This window comes from Gymnoscopelus braueri (assembly GCF_963280865.1).
Source record: "Gymnoscopelus braueri genome assembly, chromosome: 15".
Lineage (NCBI taxonomy): Eukaryota > Metazoa > Chordata > Actinopteri > Myctophiformes > Myctophidae > Gymnoscopelus > Gymnoscopelus braueri.
Genome location: NC_137620.1, coordinates 30322465 through 30345239, shown reverse-complemented (window position 1 = coordinate 30345239; position 22775 = coordinate 30322465). Strand labels below are relative to the sequence as shown.

The following is a 22775-nucleotide window of genomic DNA, read 5'->3' as shown; positions in this document are numbered from 1 at the left end:
CAACAACACCACCAACAACACCAACAACTGTAGCACCAAGTAATGTTGTGGGTGTCCAGGCAACAATAGAAAAAGTTTTTATAGAACAATACAATGACCCTTCTTCAGCAGAATTCAAAGAATTGGAAGGTCTTGTTGTAATAACAGTAAGTCTATAAAATATTTGTAACTAATTATTGTATATCAGACTGGTCTTCCATTTAAAGTAATTTGTATGATTTTGTACTTTCTTTTCAGTATAATTTAATCTACAATCTAAAATTTGGAGACTTCTTCATAACCACTCGAGTTATACGTTTCAGGTGAAATACACATTTTCACTCAAATAAAAAAATAAAAAATAACAATCAATACAACAAAAACATATTTACCAGACACATGATTGTATAGCCTACTGCAGAAATTGGTTGACTTCCTGTCCAAATCATAACATGTTTCTTTGTTAATATTGGATAATTTTGTGTGAACTATAGTAATATTAGTTAATATCATTAATATCACTCAATAACATCAAATTTTTGTCACTCGTCCCTCGCCTATATGTTCTTACACAGTCAAGCTGTAACAAGAATGAGCCAGACTGTAGCAGATGTGGATCTCATCTTCAAGCAGACAGCCCCAGCAGCCACTGAAGTTGCACAAACCCTGAAAGAAGGGGTGAACAATCCCAACATTACCACTAACCTCACTATTGATGGAAACTCTGTTACTGTCTCTCGTAAGTACACAGAGGTTAACATCCTCCCTTATGTAATGGCAAATGGAAGTTCATTACATACTGTAACAGGTTTTATAAAGACATCTATTTAATCACAAAACAATTAAGAATACTGAGAACAATACACATGGGTTAAATACACACAGTTCAAGAGATATACAGTAGGCTAAAACATGAAGCGACCTGTTATAAAGTTTCATAGCAAGTTTCATAGCAATAGACACTGCTTTCATGATTTGTTGCATTTTGTGCAAAACGAGCCTCTGCCTCCAAATGTGGAAGCCATGATTTAAATGAATGTCTTAGAATCAGTACCAAAAAAATAATAATAATCCCCAACTGCAATTAATCTAGGTGTGCGAAAGCTTTTTTACACAGGCTATTGATAGATTTTAAATATATCATAAGTAAAGATCACATTTTAAATAATACTAATAAGAACCGCACAGCCAAATATGGTATGGAGCACACGCTGACCGAGATTCAGGTTAAAGGTGGTTTATTCCAATAGAATTTTCTGAGAGCTTTCTGTGCGCTCCACAGGAGCACCAGGGACAATTATACAGACATTGTTATCTCTGGAAGCTTCACTGTCCCACATTGCATACGTCATTGGTAAAATTCGACACATCATTGGTCAAACTGACGGAAGTGTGCGGCTCATGCAGTCTTTCAGGCCGGAGGCCTGCGTCAGCTGCAGATAACATTACATCATCACACATTTGGGTACTTAAGGAACACAGGAGTTCAGTTGGAAGCAGGAGATGACCAAGGAAATCTCCAGCTGAGTAGGCCGCCAGCTCAAGAGACAGCAGATACCGAGGCGTCGAACAGTATCTTCTGGCATATTTTATCTCTGAGTCACATCTCTAGTTTGTTGTTATTATTTATGTTACCCCATAAATGACAATTTGGGTTATATGTGACGCTTTCATACGCTAAAATACATTTTCATCTAACAATGACGAGACAATTCTATAATAACTCAGACATACAATGACAAAGTCTAAAATCCATATTTATCAGCTATACTTTTCAAAATTGGTTTAGTATGATATATTTTCCTTGTCACAAAATAATGACAATATAATTACTCATATTAAATAGCTTCAGTGTATCATTACAATGATTTTTTGTTTTTGTTTTTTAGCAATAAAATACATTTGAAATGCTACTTTACCACAAGTTAACACTACTTCACGCAAGAATCACAACCAATCAATGTATTATTGTTGTTGTTGTTGTTATTGTTGTTGTGAGGTAATACAACTTCAATACCAGTAAACATCACCTCACCACATACAGTAGCATATTTGATATAGAAAATAACCTCAAGATGCTTGACATTGCTAAAACTCACTCTTCCTTACTTTCAATCAAATTACATATCTTAAAAACATATTTTCACAGGAGACCCAACAGCCACCACTGCTGCACCTGCTACGGCCACCACTGCTGCACCTGCTACGGCCACCACTGCTGCACCTGCTACGGCCACCACTGCTGCACCTGCTACGGTCACAGGTATGTTTATGTGTGTGTGTGTGTGTGTGTGTGTGTGTGTGTGTGTGTGTGTGTGTGTGTGTGTGTGTGTATGTGTGTGTGTGTGTGTGTGTGTGTGTGTGTGTGTGTGTATGTGTGTGTGTGTGTGTGTGTGTGTGTGTGTGCGTGCGCGTGTGTGTATATATATTGTAATTCAATAGCTGAAATGTCATATTGTTGCCGTCGGGTGGAAACCTTGTAAGTCAATACAGTTCCTTTTTTTTAAATGGCTTGAAAATGCACGCTGTCCCACCCATCTGACCATTAAAGACATCTATGACAGTCTTAGAATCAGTACAAAAAAAACATAATCCCCAACTGCAATTAATCTAGGTGTGCCACAGCTTTTTTACACAGGCTATTGATAGATTTAAAATATATCATAAGTAAAGATCACATTTTAAATAATATATAAGAACCGCACAGCCAAATATGGTATGGAGCACACGCTGACCGAGATTCAGGTTAAAGAAGGTTTATTCCAATAGAATTGTCTGAGAGCTTTCTCTGCGCTCCACAGGAGCAACAGGGACAATTATACAGACATGTTATCTCTGGAAGCTTCCCACTGTCCCACATTACATACGTCATTGGTAAAATTCTACACATCATTGGTCAAACTGACGGAAGTGTGCGGCTCATGCAGTCTTTCTGGCCAGAGGCCTGCGTCAGCTGCAGATAACATTACATCATCACACATTTGGGTACTTAAGGAACAAAGGAGTTCAGTTGGAAGCAGGAGGTGACCAAGGACATCTCCAGCTGAGTAGGCCGCCAGCTCATGAGACAGCAGATATAGAGGCATCGAACAGTATATCTTCTGGCATATTTTATCTCTGAGTCACATTGACCATCTCTAGTTTGTTGATTATGTTAGCCCATAAATGTTTGTGAAGGACAATTTGGTTATATGCAATCTGGGAACCCATCGCCAAATAAAAAAGGAAAAACAGCGCCCTCTGCTGTTTTTTACTCTTTCACTTAGCTCTGGGGGGAGCAAAATGGAGCACCCGTGCACAACGAAACCAGGGTTTTGGTCTGCCTTCAGCCTTTCACTTCCGGTGGTGCGACTATGTTTTCATTCCCACTAACAATATTTCTACACAGAACACTAACACCACTTCTCCCAGAGAACATGGATCGTTTTGGTTATAAGCCCACTTGTTTCTATGATGAAAGAGCAAGTTAAAATGTGAATATCTTTCTGCGGTTTTGTCTGCTCCGAGGACGCTATTGTTAAATGAGTTTCGGTTTGTTTCTAGTGGGGAAGGATCGGCAGACACGTAAATCCCGCCCACTACATTTGATTGGGTAAAGCGCGGCCTGCTTCCTGATCTGAAGGCACGCCCACTTGTAGGCCAGTGCGTACGCGATATGACGAACCCCCCGACAGATTCAAGCGGAGGGCAGAATCTGTTCTTGAGAGATTAGGTTATGTGACAGTGTACAAATTTGATAAGCTAAAATATATTTTCATATAACAATGACGAGACAATTCTATAATATGTCTTCAGACATACAATGAACAAAGTCTAAAATCAATTTTTATCAGCTATACATTTCAAAATTGGTTTAGTTTGATCTCTTTTCCTTGCCACAAAATAATGACAATATAATAACTAGATGCTTGACATTGTTCAAACTTACTCTTCCTTACTTTCAATTAAATTACATATCTTAAAAATGTAATTTCACAGGAGAACCAACAACAACAACAACGGCAGTATCAACAACAGCCGCTGCCACCACTGCTGCACCTGCTACGGCCGCTGCCACCACCACTGCTGCACCTGCTACGGCCGCTGCCTCCACTGCTGCACCTGCTACGGCCGCTGCCACCACTGCTGCACCTGTTACGGCCACTGCCTCGACAGATCCTCCTACTGCTGATGAGAACACTGTAACTCTTAAGTTTAGTCTCAACCAAACCTTCAGCTCTGATCTCTCCAACCCTTCTACTACAGCATTTAAGGCTTTGGCTGCCACAGTGGTCTCAGAGGTAAGACAAATGATGTGCTTTGTTGTACTTAAGCAAGAACATTCTAAATTCTAACTTGTTATCAATATGCAATGCAGGCAGGAATGTAATCTACTTGAAGTCAGATATGAATAAAGTAAATCACGGAATTAATGCCATTTTTCAGTGGAGGGATATTTGTTCTGTTTGAGTTTGAAAGCTCATGTTTGGTTTTAAATAAAAAAGAAAATCAGTTCAACATGAAAAAGGAATAAGGAAAAAAAGAGAAAGGGGTGGGGATTAAACTTTCTTTGCAGCGCAGGTAAGCATTTTCTAGTTGGGACACAATATTTCCATCAGCAATTGAGCTAAACCAATTTGCATTCTTCTCTTTCAGGTAAACACGATTTACAGCAACAGCAGCAGTGGCATTGCATCTTTCAAACGCTCTATAGTCGACAATTTCACGTAAGACTGAATTTCGCTCAATTGCTTACTTTACATTATGAGTTTGGCAATGATTTGCAATTTAAAAGTCACATTGTCTTTCTCACACATTACAGGTCAGGATCAGTTGTTACTCAAATGAGATTGGTGTTCCCAAAAGCCTCAGTTCCTTCTACAAGCTTAGTAACAACAGCGATGAAAAATGCAATTAGCAGCACCTCCCTTTCAGTCATCCCTAACACCATTAGTGCAACCGTTGCCCCCACTGCTGCACCTGCTACGGTCGCAGGTATGTTTTTTTTAAAATATATATATATCATTAAAATGTAATTCAATAGCTGAAATGTCATATTGTTGCTGTTGTGTGGAAACCTTGTATGTCAATAATTTTTTTAAATGGCTTGAAAATGCACACTGTCCCACCCATCTGCCCACTTAACACAGCTTCTGTTATGTGGTCAGATGGGTGGGCTGCGAATGCAACATCATGTGTTCTTCTGAGAGCTAGGTTGCCTAACATAGTGGAGCTAATAACAATTCCAGTGCAAACGTATTTAAAAAAGAAAATAACCTTAAGATACTTGACATTTTCAAACCTCCCTCTTCTTTACTCTCAGTTAATCAGACAATCTTGACAACTTAAGCCCTGTCTGTAACGTCGTCATATGATAAATTGTGAAAACAGCTGATCTACAACCAATCTACAAGCTCACAACGATTGTTTTTTGATTGATTGAATATTTTATTTGACAGAAATTCAAACAGCATGAGTACAGTCAAACACTAAAAGGATAACTCAAAAAATTCCAGTGGACTTGTTTCCATTGAGGTCCTATATATTCAATGCATCAACATGGTATAAAAAATAACTCCAAAATAGGGGTTGGGCAACTTTCGAAGGGAGAAGTGATTTTTAAGGGATGGGGTCAAGGCATTCCACAGGGAGTCAATGCTGTAGAAGGAGAATTTATTTACTATAGTGAGCTTGAAGAGTGGATATTTTTCGCTAATACCTACAACTTTTTAACGCTATTTTAACAGATTGAAAACTGTGTAATGTTTTGAAAATGTTGCACAAAATAGGGATGCCCGGGGTTAATGTGGTTAAAAACTTGTTTTTGCAGTTGCTGAAGCACTCATCACTAAGCGTCTGAGATTCAGATCGGCAGGAGAAACAGACACGTTTACAGCTGACCTGCTGAATCCATCATCTTCTACTTTTCGGGATCGATCCAAAATCTTAAAGGAAAATGTACGTAACAACTGAGAAAGAAAATGGTGGTAATGAAAATAATATATTAAAGAAAGCAATGTGTAACAGGTTTAAGGTGAAAAGGTCTGATATCTTCATTAAAGGATAATCTTAATTTTTTATATCAAGAATGTAAAGTGATTCACGGACAGATTCCTTGTTTTTATTTCAACAGCTTGAACCCTTCTACAGATTAGAATTCAGCACATTCAGATCATTGACAGTGTTTGCATTCAGGTAATATGCCGACTAAACTTCACTGAAAGATGCAATCCTGAACTTATTTTAATGAATCAAACATTAGTTTAATCACTCCGTATGGTAGATTATCAGTACAATATAACTAGCCCATTTCTCCAGTGAGAAATTTAGAACCTGTGTCGGGTAGGAAACCCACTGGTTGACAAATAGTACTGCCTCAAGCTCATAACACTATCTCCATAACTAGTATATCTGCAGTGGTTGGAGCAGGTGGTCTCCCAACACTTCCATTGAGAAATGTAGACCCTGGTGTTGGGAAGACACCTACTGATTGACAAGTATTATAGACCGGTGCTCAAATCCCGGGTAGGACATACAATTTACGGATTGCAGCTTTAAGGAAAAAAAGGCCCACCAACCATGATTATTAAAAAAATATTGTTGTTTAGTCAAATCAAGTCAAGTGTATTTGTGTAAAATACTTTTGTGATTTTGTTTCCAGCAATGGATCAATCATCAATGATATCGACCTATCATTCAGTTCCTCATCCCCTCCTAGTGATGCTCAGATTGTAAATGTTTTGGTCAAAGCAGCAGGTCAAGTCACAGCCTTCCACATCGACACCACCTCCATCACTGTTAATGGAATACGTAAGCAAGTACCCGATCAATTCAAGACAGACAAATATTATAACATATTTTTTGTTTTGATGCATGCTTTCTTTTTTCTTGATTCACAGTGTGTTGTTCGAGTGGGGCACGCCACAACACGAGCATCTTCACTGCATTGTCTCTGGTGGTGTTGGCATGGCTGTTTTCAAGCCAGCAATAGTGTCACTCCTGAAGTACATTCAAGATGATAAAGGACCATGCGAAGGGACTCTGGAGATGACAGATGATAATGCTCTCATGTTTTACAGGACTTTGAAATCATTACCAGATTTATTTTATTTTATTTTAATTTTAATGTAATGGTCAAATGTAGCCTATTGATGAGAATGATAATTCTGTTAATTGAATCCACACTGCTGACTTTGCCTTTCTTACCAGAGACATTCCCCACAATTCACAATCCACTATTTATCTTTTGGCATATTCACATACTGAACTTGCTTGAAGTTTAACAAGCAATTCAAATAACATATTTTTGTTGTCTTCCTTAAACCATAGTTATAAAGATTACACTTGCAATTTTACTCCAATGTATATACAAAGCTTATTGATATAAATATATGTTTTACAGTCACTAAATACATACCAAATTTACATTAAGTCGACAGCTGGGTGACAGGGTAATTTAATTTAATTTATTTCAATTACCATACTGCAATTATAGATTGGGATTTGAGGCAAAGGTCTGTTTTAGTAGATACATGAGATAGATGGATCACAACTGCACTATTTCTAAAAATGGGTTTCTTTGATTACAGTTATCTTCTCTTGTGCAAAACAAAGGCTTTTTATTTTTTTCCACAAGAGTGCCTTGGTAAACTGTATCACCCTTATAAAGAGCACCTTATTTGGATTTTACTCCTCTCGCAGTTTTCTACTTCCCTTGTTATTATTCCCCTGTATATCTATAGAAAAAAACATAATGCAGTACTATGTTGCAGACAGTGCAGGCCAGGATAATGATGGACAATAATAAAGCAAAGCAATGGTCTGAATGATTTAGTACATTTAAGTTTACATATTTATAATGCACTGTATTTATCAGACTTGAGTGTCTTCAGTGAGATAATTGAGTACAGTTTTTCTTAGAGATGCATCTTTATGATGCATGGAATACATTTGTGTATCTGTGGCAAAAAAAAACTATGTTGAGTTGTGTACCATAGAAATGTGGTTTGTTAGCACACATGAAGATCAGCAGTTTGCATAAGAAATGTTTACGGTATTGTAGGAGCCAAATGGGCACTGATAGATGTGATTGACAAAGGCACCGCATTTTTACATTGGTGGTGGGACTGGGAGTGTCGCTGTGGGTGGCCTCAGTGGCTATAAATAATTGCTCTCACCTGCTCACTCAATGGCTGGTTTGACCATGGAGGTAGGGTGAGCTGGGAGAGTTATATTTTGTTGACTGCTTTTCTTATTTGCTCAATGTTTAACTTATTTTTTGCACATATTTGTTACATAATGTATTTATTGGAAATTGTAATAATTGGTGACACTAAAGTAAACATTTTAAACTTGAACAATTTTGTTTGGACCTGAATCTTTTAATGCGCGTCATACAGTTTTAAATCTTCCAGGCTTAGCCTGCCGGCTGATCTTTCATTGGGATTGTTATCAGCCGCAACAGGTATTAACATGTGTAGAAAGAGAAATATGAAATTCAAATTGTCACTTAACTAGACTGAGACAACTAACTCAGTAAGACTATGCCTAAACCCAGTGCCATCTATTAGAGAGTTACGCCAACTCCGTTCACTTCTTCGGGCCAGGTCTTCTACATACACACATACATTGGCGAATAGTGACAAATCCCTAAACCGGAAGTTCATGGAATGCATTGAAGTCGACGGCTCCTTGTCACTATTTCCAGCTACATGAACCACGTGACCGACACTGTTTCTGACCCCTCATTGGCGCAACTCTCTAATAGAAGGCTCTGCCTAAACCTAAAGTTAAAGGGATATTTCACTTTAAAAAAAACGTTTTATCGTCTACTCAGGCTTTTGTGAGCCCCAGACCGTTTTTAAGTGGCTTGATTCAGTATTTAGATATTTGATATTCATTTTATCAGACACGTCCCCTTCCTATACAAACCCATTATAACTTCAAACTAAATTTTTAACATGTTAGATTAATCAAAAACACCCGTCCTTGGTTCGGGTGACTCACCCTGCCCTCCTAATACGCGAGGGTGCCGTACAATGGATTACAATGGACCAATTATTTGTTTACCAACATTGAGACTGGATGCATATGTGATTGTTTCATGCAATAAATTCTCAACCTGTTGTTTCGGGGTGCGCTGGTTTCAGCACACCTCAACCCCCTCTTGTGTGTTGGCGAGTGCTGCGCGCCCTAACGAGACCTGACAGAATGGGTTTGAAGCTTGCGCAGTATGACGCTTGCAACCAGTGTGACGTCGTCTGTTAAGGGGTCTATAACAAAATGTAATAAAATAAATGAAATAGTAATTTTGAAAGTGAAATATCCCCCAAACCCTAACCTCAGTAAAACTATGCCTGCCAGGGAGCCAATCAGACAGGTAAGGCGGGTCTATATCCTATAACATTGGTGGGATTCAAAATCACGCGTCCCAGAGTCGTATAAGATAGTTATGACACTAGTGTTGACTCCCATTGTAAGAATGGAATGCGGAAGTGCTCTGTCTATCTCAATGAGATAGTTCCAATGTTTGGAACTAAAGCCCATAGCAGTCCGCTTTGCGGCGAGATCAAAGCGTGACGTTACTCTCTCTTCTACACTCTGCCCTGTCCAATGGGAACGCTGCTCGCGTCCCATAATGATGCAGGCAGCCTACTAACAGCCTAAAAGGAAAACGCATAGATTAGTAGCGTGTGTTTACAGTCAGTGTTGTCATGTCTGCTTATTATAAGCTACTTTGGGCTTCTTTTTCTGTAAGGTTGCTTGTAAATATTGATAGTTGCGGGTTGCGTTTTTTTGGGCTTGTTTCTAAAGTGTAGTTGCTTATTTAGGCTTGTTAACAAATGTTGTTTAAACCAGTGGTTCTCAAACATTTTCATGGCAAGGACCCCCAGATTAATTTGTAGCTATTTGTCCGCAGACCCCCCCATCTGAAAATATTTTGTGCCAGGGGGACTCCCCATACATACATCTTATTTTCCACCATGATTTTTGTTTAAATAGCAGATCTACAAGATGCGATGCTTTGTGAGCTTGTAGGCTATTTTCAACAGGCTTAAAGTGCTCATGTGGCCATGGAATCCTTTTTAAATAATTTGGACATACCAACTGTAAACGAAGCCACAGCCGAACGATTAGAGAATCCACTGTCCTTAGAAGAAGTGAAGTCCTGCATTTCTACGATGCAGAGTAACAGAGCTCCTGGTCCTGATGGTTTCTCTGCCTGTTTTTACAAGAAGTTTGCTGCTCAACTTGCTCCTGTACTTTTAGACGTTTTTAACCATTCTTTAGATCAGGGTGCTTTACCACCAACCCTAAATCAGGCTCTGATCTCTCTTATCTTAAAAAAAGACCCCAAACGATGTAGTAGTTATAGACCCATTAGTCTACTTAATAATGATGTTAAACTCCTGGCAAAGATGCTGGCAAGCCGGCTTGATACATGTCTCCCCAATGTTATTTCTCAGGATCAAACAGGCTTTGTCGCAGGTCGTCAATTGTCATCAAGTGTTCGTAGGCTTCTGAATATTGTTCTGTCGCCCTCTGACCCCTTTGACTGTAAAACCTCTTTTATTTATGCACTGGTGTCAGCTTGTAGATCTGCTATAGCCATATTCGGTGTGCTAACAGTGGAACAAATGCACTGATAACCTGAACCTCAAGTAAAACCCATACTAACCAAGCTATGTCACAATTAGATTTGGCCTCTCCTTCATCAAATTTAACTAATATGAATATATCAATAACCAATCATAGCCTTTCTTCTTCACCTACAGTATGAAGACACTTGACAAGCATACGCAGGACCTTACAGCAATACAGAGCGCACAAGGACAAGCATATAAAAAGTTGCATCTGTGCACTACCACGCATGACACATTACCAGAAACAAGACAGACCAGTTCATATAGGACAAACGGATAATATTACAATCGCAACCACTGTTAAAAAAGGAGACAAATATGCTATTACAAACTATACACCCAAACCAACAACCTCCTCGACAGCAGAAACTGCAGAGAAACCACTAATGGCATTGGCTTCAGTGCTATTGGCTTCAAACCACTAATGGCATTGGTTCAGTATCCTCTGAAATCAATGCAAAACTGTTCCAAAACATAATGTCCAGGGTTGCATTGCTCATGGGACGGACGGCCTTGCACGCCGTGCAAGAACCTATTTGAACAGGAGCACACGCAGGCACATGCATAGATTTAAAACAACTTTAAATTCACACCTCAACAAAGTTTACAAAGGCTCCCGACTCACACCAGGTGAATTAACATAGGAATGAGCCTAGATGCATATCAATTCTCCATTGTGTGACCTGTAGTGTAGGTGTTAAGCGACGTGCGTGAACAACGTCATTAAAATAGAGTGCAACCACGTTCCAATTTAGCAATGCAACACTGATAATGTCAGTAGCTGCAGAAGCATCAGCAACACTGATGCAAACTGAAACTGCTGCGTCCTCATTGCTGAACACTAGTGATGCGCAGGCCGACCCGTAGCCCACGTGTCCCGCGGGTTGAACCGCAGGGCGGACGGGTTATAGATTACGGCGCAATTATAGCTGGGCGGGCAAGGCGGGTCAACCCACGGAAGAAAATAAAAACACCTTCTCTCTCTCTCTCTATCTCTCTCTCTCTCTCTCTTTCTCTCTCTCTCCCTCCCTCTGTTCCCCCCTTTCTCTCTCTCTCTGGAAAGCAATTGAATTGCGTGTGCGTGCATATGTGCTGGACAAATGTCACCTTAAACTAGGTTCAGGCATTAGGGTTGGGGTTGGAGGTTGGGGGGTGTGGCCACATTAAGTTTTGACTAGTAATTAAAGCTATGTCGTAGCAAGATGTCACAGGTTCTTTATGGTGGTAAAAAGACCTGCATTATGTGTCAGGGCTACCCCCCCATGAAGCAGTTATACTTATTGTGCATGGCATTGTATACTCACTAGAATGACAGTATACTGTAGCAGTTATTTGGATAAGATGATCAGCAGGTGCCACAGTTAATTTAACCAACATTAGCGGATAAAGTAGCTTATGTGTGGATTTGTGTGGCCTTAAGAATGCCATTCAATGGAATAAGCCAGGTATGATGTTGCCAAGCCACTTCATGAGTGATTTAGATGTCAGTGCTGTCTAGTAGTAACCTTGAACCTGCGGAGGGTCAAATTTGGATACTATACTGAAGACATATGACATGTTTAGGAAGCCAATAATTCAAGAACAAGACTTATTGTTTTACAAACCAATTCTGCATCTGAACTCTGCAAAATGAAGGATGACGAAATGATCAAACTTGTGTCTGAGATGCTTTTTTGCAATGTGGTAAACATTTTGAACAAGGAAACAGCTTTAAGAAGGGGGGAAACCGTTTGCATTACTGACACACCTTTGAAACTGAGGACAAAGAAGATTCTCAGACTTCCTGCTGACTGCTACAAGGAACTGACACAGGTGATAGCTATCATTTTTTTGGCCTTTATCAATGTGATTTCTGAAAATGATTGTCACCAGTCACCACATGATGCTACTTCACCCATATGTAAGTTATTTCTGAAAGTGCTGTCACTAAAGAGGTGCACCGCAATCAACCAATTCACTTGACTGGGATTTTGATATAGCATAACGGAATATAAATACAAATGATAAAAGGGCACAATTCATGAGCTCTGACTTTGACGTTTTCTCATTTTGAGTAAGTACATCTTTTATAGTACACACGTTTTAGTATCGGATGCTTTTTCTCCTAAAAGTGAAAGGGTATAGGTATGTAACCTATACACACACACATATTTACTGTATTCTCTGTACATGTGTAGCTGATCCTAAATTATTGTATTGTATTAAACAATGCATATTATTATTAATGTATTCTTTTTGTAATCCATTGTGAAATCCTGCTGATTGGATTAGGATTAAGTATATTTATTGTGGAATCCTTATCACTCCATTTTCCATTGTTATCTATCTATTATCTATTAGTTCATTTTCCAATATTGTGTTTATTAATATTATTTAATATTCAAATGTATTATCAAAGTATATTCACAACCACTTTATATGAAGATTCATAACGCTTATATGAGCATATATATATACGCACACACACACACACACACACACACACACACACACACACACACACACACACACACACACACACACACACACACACACACACACACACACACACACACACACACACACACACACACACACACACACACACACACACACACACATTAAATGCATGAATGCAGTAAATGGAAATGGACAGTTACCCTACACATTCAGAGCCTATTTGTTAGCAAAGCAGTGCCCAAATTAAGCCTAATATTTAATACAGCTAATCATTATGGAAAATACAGTAATCTTTACATTGAAATCAGAAATGTAACAAATATTCCCATAATGTTATCATTTTGTAATAGATCTTCTGAATGGAGGATGGAGTTTGGACCAATACTAACAATCTTGTTCATTCTTATGGGTTATTTATGAGATAACAATTTCCCCTATTAACAAATGTTCTTATTTACTATTTACACATTTTATTTTGTATTCCATGCAAAGTGGTGAGCACTAACTTAGCTACCACACAATCATCAACAACTGTAGGATCATCATCAAACACAAAAAATGCAACCACATCTGCAGCATCAAAAACACAACTAATGCAACCACATCGGGAGCATCAAACGCAACTAATGCAACCTTCTTATTAATGATATATTAACCAGCCAATGCATCTACACCAGTGAACATTGTCATCAACATCGGTCAATGGAATAATAGCACCAGTCAATGTAACTGCAGTATCAGTCAATGCAACTACATCACCTTTAATTTCAACAGGATCACAAGTAAATGCAACTACAGCACCAGTCATTGCAACCACAGCACCAGTCAATTCAACATCACTACCATACACTGCAACTACTACACCAGTCAATGCAATTACTTCAGAGTAAACAAATTCAACTCCAGCACTGATCAATGCAACTAGCACCAGTAAATAACATTAACACCAGTAAATGCAACTGCAGTACCAGTTAAAGCAACTACACCACCAGGTAATGCAACTATAACACCAGCCAATGCAACTACAGCACCAGTTAACAAAACATCATCACCATTAAATGCAACAACACCGGTCAATGTAACTACAGTACCAGTCAGTGCAACTACTGCACTGACTGGCAAATGCAACAACATAATTCAATTCAACCACATAACCAGGTAAAAAGTAATCTCTCAAGAATAGATTCAGAGCTAAAAAACTGCAGAGGGCGCTGTTTTTCCTTTTTATTTGGCGATGGGTTCCCAGATTGGGTAAAAAGTGACACCAGTAATTGATTCTTCATCACCAATAAAGCCTAAAATTACCTACCTGAACTCCATCATCAATCAATGTAACTTTACCACTAATACAAATTACCAATGTAATTACATTTATAATGACTTCCTCCAAATACTTTACTTGCTGGTTTTAAGTCAGTCAAATGTCAACAATATCAGCAACATGTATCTGAGAAGTAAATGCAACATATGACCATTCAATGAAATAACTTCATCATCAATCTATTTAACTTAATATTATTCACTAATTAATTAGAATAATTGTGACGTCTTCTAAATACTTTTCTTTCTATTTAAGCAACAGCAGTGGCTCCAACAGTGGCTCAAACAGTGGCTCCCACAGTGGCTCCCACAGCGGCTCCAACAGTGGCTCCTACAGTGGCTCCTACAGTGGCTCCCACAGCGGCTCCAACAGTCCCCAGTGCATCCATCCGCCACTTTACTGAAATACTCTTCCATTTGTGAGTCAACATGGGAGCATCAGCCATGACATCACTACCTTCATCATCATCCTCATTAAAGTTACTATCTTTATTGCAGACAACAAAGACAACCACAACCATTGCAGCTCTAAGACTGGACAAAAGACAACATTGTATAGCACACCATTTTACATCTTCTGGAACCTTGGATTCAGTCGAGAACAATTCTACAAAGATTTCAGGTGTGATGGCTGGTCAAACCAAATCCCTCATGGCAAATAGCTGAACTGCAAGCTTGTAGATTGGCTATTTGCGCAGTGCAACACCATCATACAACAAAATATAAAAGAGGGCTTAAGTGGTTAACATCTCCCACTACTACTGTGGCTCAGATATTTTCAATTGCTGTCCCCCCTTCATCCTGTCCTATATTAGAATTGCCTAGAGGGTGGGTGGGCGGACTGGCCGTGGACTGCCGACCGCGGTCACAAACATAACATCCGGACTTGCGAGGCGCACCGTTGCTCCGATCCGCACCAGACTTGGCACAAACACATGAGAATAGTCATACCAGGGGCCACAGCACACCGTTGATCCAATCCGCACCAAACTTGGCACAAACACTGTTCAGGGGCCTGCCATGGATAGTTTGACCAGGGGCCACGCCACGGGCCCCCGGGGGCCACAGGCACACCATTTACATTACCATAACTATGGATATATAGTTGTAAAAATCATTCTAACCACACCACAACTATAATGACGACAGTGGTAAATGATAACTATATGATAGTTATAGTGCTTGGTGTGGAAGGGTTTCATTCATTTTTAGGATAAACAGCAGTATCAATCAATCTTCAGTGAGCCAGCTACCCAAAACACTGTTATGTCGATGAAAAGTGCTAATTTCCACACTCTTGACAGGTCATGCTGTTTTTTGTTTGTCAAGCATACAGTATGTAAAAATACCAAAAATAGCAGACCTACAAGCTCAAAACGCGTCGCAGTAGATCGGCTATTTTTGCTACTTTTTTTTACTTGTGACATAGAATGGCGAAGCACGGCATTCATTTGCGAAAGAAGTTGAAATACGGAGATAAGACGTGTCTGCCCTCTGACAGTATATGCAATGTGGCCCTCTGGAGTGAGTGTGGAGTTTCAAACATTTTGAACAAGGAAACAGCTTTAACAAGAGGGAAAAACCGTTTGCATTACTGACACACCTTTGAAACCGATGACAAGGATCCTTTGTTTGCCCTTTACTAATGTGATGTCATAACATTTCTGAAAATTGTCACCACTACCTGATGCTACTTCACCCATATATAAGTTCTTACTGAAAGTGCTGTCACTAAAGAGGTGCACCGCAATCAACCAATTCACTTGACTGGGATTTTGAATAGCATAACGGAATATAAATACAAATTATAAAAGGGCACAATTCATGAACTGACTTTCTTGACGTTTTCTCATTTTGAGTAAGTACACCTTTTATAGTACACATGTTTTAGTATCAGATGCTTTTTCTCCTAAAAGTGAAATGGTATAGGTACTGTATGTAACCTATACACACATATTTACTTATTGTTGGGTACCCACAGGGTTTTGGGAAAGATGTAGTCATTCTTGTTATAATAATAATTGTGGACAAGTAGATTTTACCAAAGTAAATTATACCCTACATTCAGAACCTATTTGATAGCAAAGTAGTGGCCAAATTAACCCTAATATTTACTTTGACATATTACAATGTCACTCACTGAAAATAACAGATTTTCAACAGTTTTTTTTCGTACAATTAAGTATAATTTGGCTTTTAATATTCCAGTTTGAAATATATCAGTACGAAAACAATTTATTTCACAATGAAAACAAATTTGCACTCAGATTTTTTTGCATATTCAAAATAGCAAAATAGTGCTGGGACACACCCACCTGACACAAGTTAAGACCAAGCACCAGGTGTTAAGTTGCATCCTCAAAATAGGGTCCTATTTCTGATATCTGCTAAGTGATGTCTCACCTGCACAAGAGATTGTGATTCTATATCTGTTGCTATTTTTTATCTGCTGCAAATATGTCTCTATACCTGCACAAGAAGCATTTCTGCCTCATTTTATTACAATTAACCATGCACCTTATATTTATATTTGACATTGCTCATACTATATTATTGATATTTGACACTTGCCTTTTTGTTATCTGACTTTGTTTTCCTTGTTTCTTTCCGTCTCTATTCTTGATCCTCTTCTTGAAACAGTAAAAAGTTGGGAGTTTGTATGAGAAAGAATTTCAAGAAAAGTTTTTAAAACTTTTGTAAAATCTGAATCTGGTGCTAATCATTATGGAAAATACAGTAATCTTTACATTGAAATCAGATATGTAACAGATATTCCCATAATGTTATCATTTTGTAATAGATCTTCTCTCTACATGTTGTGAAGGCAATTAGTGTTGTTTTGTATGATATCCCTGTTTTTTTATTTTGTAGATTCAAAAGGACACAGGATGGGGTTTGGACCAATACTAACAAACTTGTTCATTCTTATGGGTAAGTTGATTTATGAGATAATAATTTCCCCTATTAACAAATGCTCTTATTTACAATTTATTTTATTTTGTATTCCATGCAAAGTGGTGTGCACTGATTTAGCTACCACACAATCATCAACAACTGTAGGATCATTATCAAACACAACAAATAAAACCACATCTGCAGCATCAAATGCAGCTAATGCAACCTTTGATATGGACAAGGACAAGGATTGATATGAATGTTTTATTTTTACAGTGGTTTTGGTGCCGGCTCAAGCAGACAGCCACACCACCACAGCAACATCTTCAACAACAATCAATACGAATTCACCAGCAGGTACTACAGGAACGTTGTTTGTATGTGCAGATAGCTGCTCTTGTATCATGATTATTGGTGGTGGTAGCAATACTAATAATTTGAGCCTGGAATGATCAAATCCTGTGTTGAGGGTCACACAAGAATAGCATGCACTTTATAAACAAAATAAGACCAGAACCAGACAATTAATTAAAAGGTTAGATTATTTAAGTCTGCTTAAACTCATCTCCTCCTACAGTAGACCTCTTCCCATGTTCCTTATCACTGCTTTTAAAGTTACACACACACACAGCGTCTGTCTGTCTGTCTCGCACGCACGCACGCACGCACGCACGCACGCACGCACGCACGCACGCATACACCCTAACTGGGCCCTACTGGGCCGGCCCAAACAATTACCATATATTTAGGCCCAAAAACCCGAAAACCCCATAAAGGTGTCGTTATGTGCTCACGTATCTAACAAGCTTTGAACTGAGCAGATTGGACCTTCCGTTCCAGAGATAATGGCTAAAACATCTTGAAAACGACCACTTTTGCCAATTTTCGAGGGTGAGAGACTCTAGTCTCTCTCTCTCACACACACTGTGACCAGGGGTCATCAACATGTCCGTACACGGACAAACATGACCGTGGCAAGACAAGGCATTTTTTATTTTGAAAAAAAAAATCTAGATATAGCCTATATATTTTCTTCATTATAATGTAGAAACATATAAAAATGCCTTGAATAACTTTGGTGACTCGTAAAGTAACATGCTCATTTCATGAGTTGCAGGAGATTTTTAGTAGGCCTATTGCACATGGTACCTGTACACACAATTGCATCAGGTGAAGACAACAAGACTAAGCTAAACGAAATGATTTCTAATAACTGCCTCAATTCTGTGAAAATAGCAAAATGTGCTTTAAAAAAAAGGTAATATTACCAGAATCACATAGGCCTAGCCCTAAATATATGATAATGGACTCCTGATGTGCCATATTGTCTACTATATTCAACAGCGCTACACATTTTAAAACAAGCCACTTATCAAATAAATACAAATATTATTTGGAAGGGAAAAGCCGATCTACAAGCTGGATTATTATTATCCAAATCAATCAACCACAACACATTACAGCATGTTGTGAGCTTGTAGATCAGTAATTTTCTTATCTTTTTAGCCTATAATGACATGCCCAAAATTAGGATGTCAGGGTTAAAGTGGTAGCTATACTTTCGAAAACCTGGAGACTGGGAAGTTATCCACTGTACACTGGCAGGTGGCAATCCTGAGACAGGCATTAAATGGGGCATGGTCCAAGTATATTCCATGTTTGGGATTTCAATAATTGACAACTATAATAACACTCCACAATCATAATCCATGGAAACCCTCCATCCACAGCCTAGGATCTCCTCCAACCTAAAAGTTAGCTCACGTCTGATCAAAGTTAGGTGCCTTCACATTAAACTATTGTGACACTGCAATCAATTAAAATCCTGGCATGCCCTTCATTAATCACTCATCATGTACATATCTTGTTTGTCTCTCAAGTTTCCTTGTTCCAGTGTTCCATTGGCATTTTATCCTTGACGTTTCCGTGAGAAGCATTTAACATTTCATTATTATGTCTAAAAAAAACAAATCAAGTGTAGCTTGTAGGGTGTGTCTTTTTCCGTTGTTACGTGTGCATGCCTTGGACTTTCTCATCAACAGAGAATACCTGATCACCTTAATGGAATCCACTAGCTACCATACTTTGCCAAACCACATGGTAAAAACATGGTTTAGCTGGTAGAACTTGATCTCCTTCTGTCCTCAAGTAACACTGTCTTTTGAAAAGCCAGCAATCTCTATATTAGCCATATGATGTATAATATTAGGCACCCACTTACCTTTGCAGCTAAAGTGGCACATTTTGACACTGTCTGTACTGATGAGACTCAATTATTATTATCCAAAATAATTAGGATTTCATTTGTTGGTGGCTCAGTAGTTAATGCAGACATACTATTGTTTTAAAATGTGCAGCACATTGGAATAGACCCTATGAAACATTAGGAGTCCATTAGTATACATTTAGGGCTAGACCACTGTGTTTTTGATAAGATGATTATTTTGCATGTCCGTGGCAAAATGAAATATTAATGAAAATGCCCATCACAAGCTGCCATGGTGATGACCCCTGACTGTGACACACACACACACACACACACACACACACACACACACACACACACACACACACACACACACACACACACACACACACACACACACACACACACACACACACACACACAGCTAGCGATGTTAACTTTCCCCAAACAGCTTGAGCCACTTCCAATGTGATTAAAGCAGCAATCATGTTCTTAACTTTGTCAGATGAATGAAGCAAATCCACAATACCTTTCTGAAGACGGATTAGAAAGTAAATAATCTACAATACATTTGAATACTGGCGCCTGCCTGTTAATCCTCCTTCACTTTCCCAGAACAAAGCACAGAAAGGTACACCTTTCTGTCATTGGTCAAAAGCCAGTGAGGGCAGAGCTTAGGGGCTAAAATATATTAGCCCCAATGGTGAGTAAATCAAGCAGGCGTGTCATGTCAGCTGTCAGTCACTCAACTCAATGCAAGCCAATGGAAGCTGATTTGGGCTAAAAGAAATCAGACCATTTTGACATATTTTGTGTTTTTCTTGTAACTATTTGATGCTGTTGCTACTCCAGGTTGCATCAGCATATAAAATAATCTCTTCTAAAACATTTGAATAATAATTTCTCATCTTTATTCAATAAGATAGGGGGGCTTAGCCCCACTAGCCCATTGACACCAGCCGGCCCTGACTACATCATACCCATGTAGTAGTTTATAATGGCTTATTGTTATATATCACATTTCACAAGACATTGTACTTGTAGATAATAGAAATCAATTGGCTGAAAATACTTTAACAAGTCTTAACTTTATATTCAAGTCACGGTGAGTTCCTCACCGACTTCCTCACCAGTCACGGCGGCTTCCTCACCGACTTCCTCACCAGTCATGGCGGCTTCCACACCGACTTCCATACCAGTCACGGCGGCTTCCACACCAGTCACGGCGGCTTCCACACCAATCACGGCGGCTTCCTCACCGATTTCCTCACCAATCACGGCGGCTTCCTCACCGATTTCCTCACCAGTCACGGCGGCTTCCTCACCGATTTCCTCACCAGTCACGGCGGCTTCCTCACCGACTTCCTCACCTGTCACGGCGGCCTCACCGACTTCCTCACCAGTCACGGCGGCTTCCACACCGACTTCCACACCAGTCACGGCGGCTTCCTCACCATTCACAGCGGCTTCCACACCAGTCACGGCGGTTTCCACACCAGTCACGGCGGCTTCCACACCAGTCACGGCGGCTTCCACACCAGTCACGGCGGCTTCCACACCGGCTTCCACACCAGTCACGGCGGCTTCCACAACGGCTCCCACACCAGTCACGACATCCCCAAGTAAAACAAACTCAACTATTAATCAAAACAACTTTACCACTAACTACTCAGTTCAACACTAAGTCAATAAAACTGCAACAATTATAAACTGTTTCTACCCACCAGTCACGGCGGTTTCCACACCAGTCACGGCGGCTTCCACACCAGTCACGGCGGCTTCCACATCAATCGCGGCGGCTTCCACACCGGCTTGATGAACACTACAACCCTAGCATTAATGAGACTGTGGAATGTTATCGTTTTTTCACAAAGAACCAAGGCGGCAGTGAAACGATTGACAATTATGTCACAGAACTGAAGCTGTTGGCAAGGACGTGCAACTTTGGGACATTGAGAGACTCGCTCATCCGCGATCGGATTGTATGTGGACTTAACGACGCAAGCATGAGAGAGAGACTGCTTCGTGAAAAGAAACTGGAGCTGGATACGTGCATTCAACTGTGCAGAGCAGCAGAGCTGTCGCGGGAAAACAGCAGAACCATCTCGGGACCGAGGATGGAAGAGGAGGTGCACGCTGTGAGCGGAGGCGGAGCAACGCGCCAAAACTACACAAAGAACACAGTGGAGTGCAAGTTTTGTGGGAAAACGCATGAACGTGACAAACGGAAGTACCCAGCATTCGGTAAGAAGTGCAAAATGTGTGGCAAAGACAACCACTTTGCAGCTGTGTGTAGAGCAAGCACAGACAAATTTAAGAAACGTGTGCATAATGTAGCAGCAACTGAGTGTGACAGTGATGAGGAATATGAAGACGTCCTCTGTGTTACTGCAACAGAGACTGAGAATGTGAATACAGTAGACACTAAGAAAGCTGAATGATACACAGCTATTTGCAGCCATGTTACTGGGCAAAGATGTAGTGAAATTCCAAATAGACTGTGGTGCTAGTTGCAACATAATTCCACTCTACCTGCTAAACCCTGACACTAAACTCGAAGAGACCAAGACAGTACTTATGATGTACAAAAAGAGCAAACTGAAGCCACTGGGAAAATGTAAAGTAAAATTGCAAAACCCAAGGAACCAGAAACTGTACCAGTTGCAGTTTGAAGTAGTGGATAATGACTGCAGTGTGCCACTGCTTGGGAAAAGAGCCAGTGAGGCTATGAAACTGATAAAGGTGCATTATGAGAACATAATGGCAATAGATAGCATTGTGACCTCAGACAAGCCCACTAGAGGACAGTGGACACTGGGACAGATTAAAGCAGAATATGCAGACGTGTTCACTGGGGACGGCTGTCTGGAGGGTGAATATAAAATAGAGATTGACAACACAGTGAAACCTGTACAGCTGCCAAAGAGACGTGTTCCAGTTGCTATGATGAAACCCCTATAAGCGGAACTGCAGGACCTGCAGCGCAGAGGAATCATCGCACCAGTCGAGTGCAGTACAGACTGGATCAGCGGGATGGTAGTCGTACAGAAACCGAATGGGAAGCTGAGAGTATATATCGATCCAAGGCCCTTAAACAAGGAGCTGAAGCGCAGTCACTTTCCACTACAGACCATCGAGGACATACTCCCTGATCTGTCCAAAGCTAGAGTCTTCACCGTGTGTGATGTCAAGAGCGGTTTCTGGCATGTCAAGCTGGAAGCTGAGTCCAGTCACCTGACAACGTTTTCGACCCCATTTGGACGGTACCGATGGCTGAGGATGCCAATGGGTATAAGCCCGGCACCAGAGATCTT

At 39.9% G+C, this 22775-nt stretch overlaps 1 protein-coding gene and 1 long non-coding RNA gene across 2 annotated transcripts in view; both read left to right on the top strand.

Moving 5' to 3' along the window:
• Positions 1-22775, top strand: part of LOC308101480 (uncharacterized protein) — a 90202-nt gene that overhangs the window by 14948 nt on the left and 52479 nt on the right. The gene's annotated exons all lie outside the window — the stretch shown is intronic.
• On the top strand, positions 15862-17651 carry LOC308101173. The gene is made up of 3 exons (XR_013934497.1): positions 15862-16218; positions 17232-17291; positions 17532-17651. It is a non-coding gene; the product is annotated as an uncharacterized lncRNA (long non-coding RNA).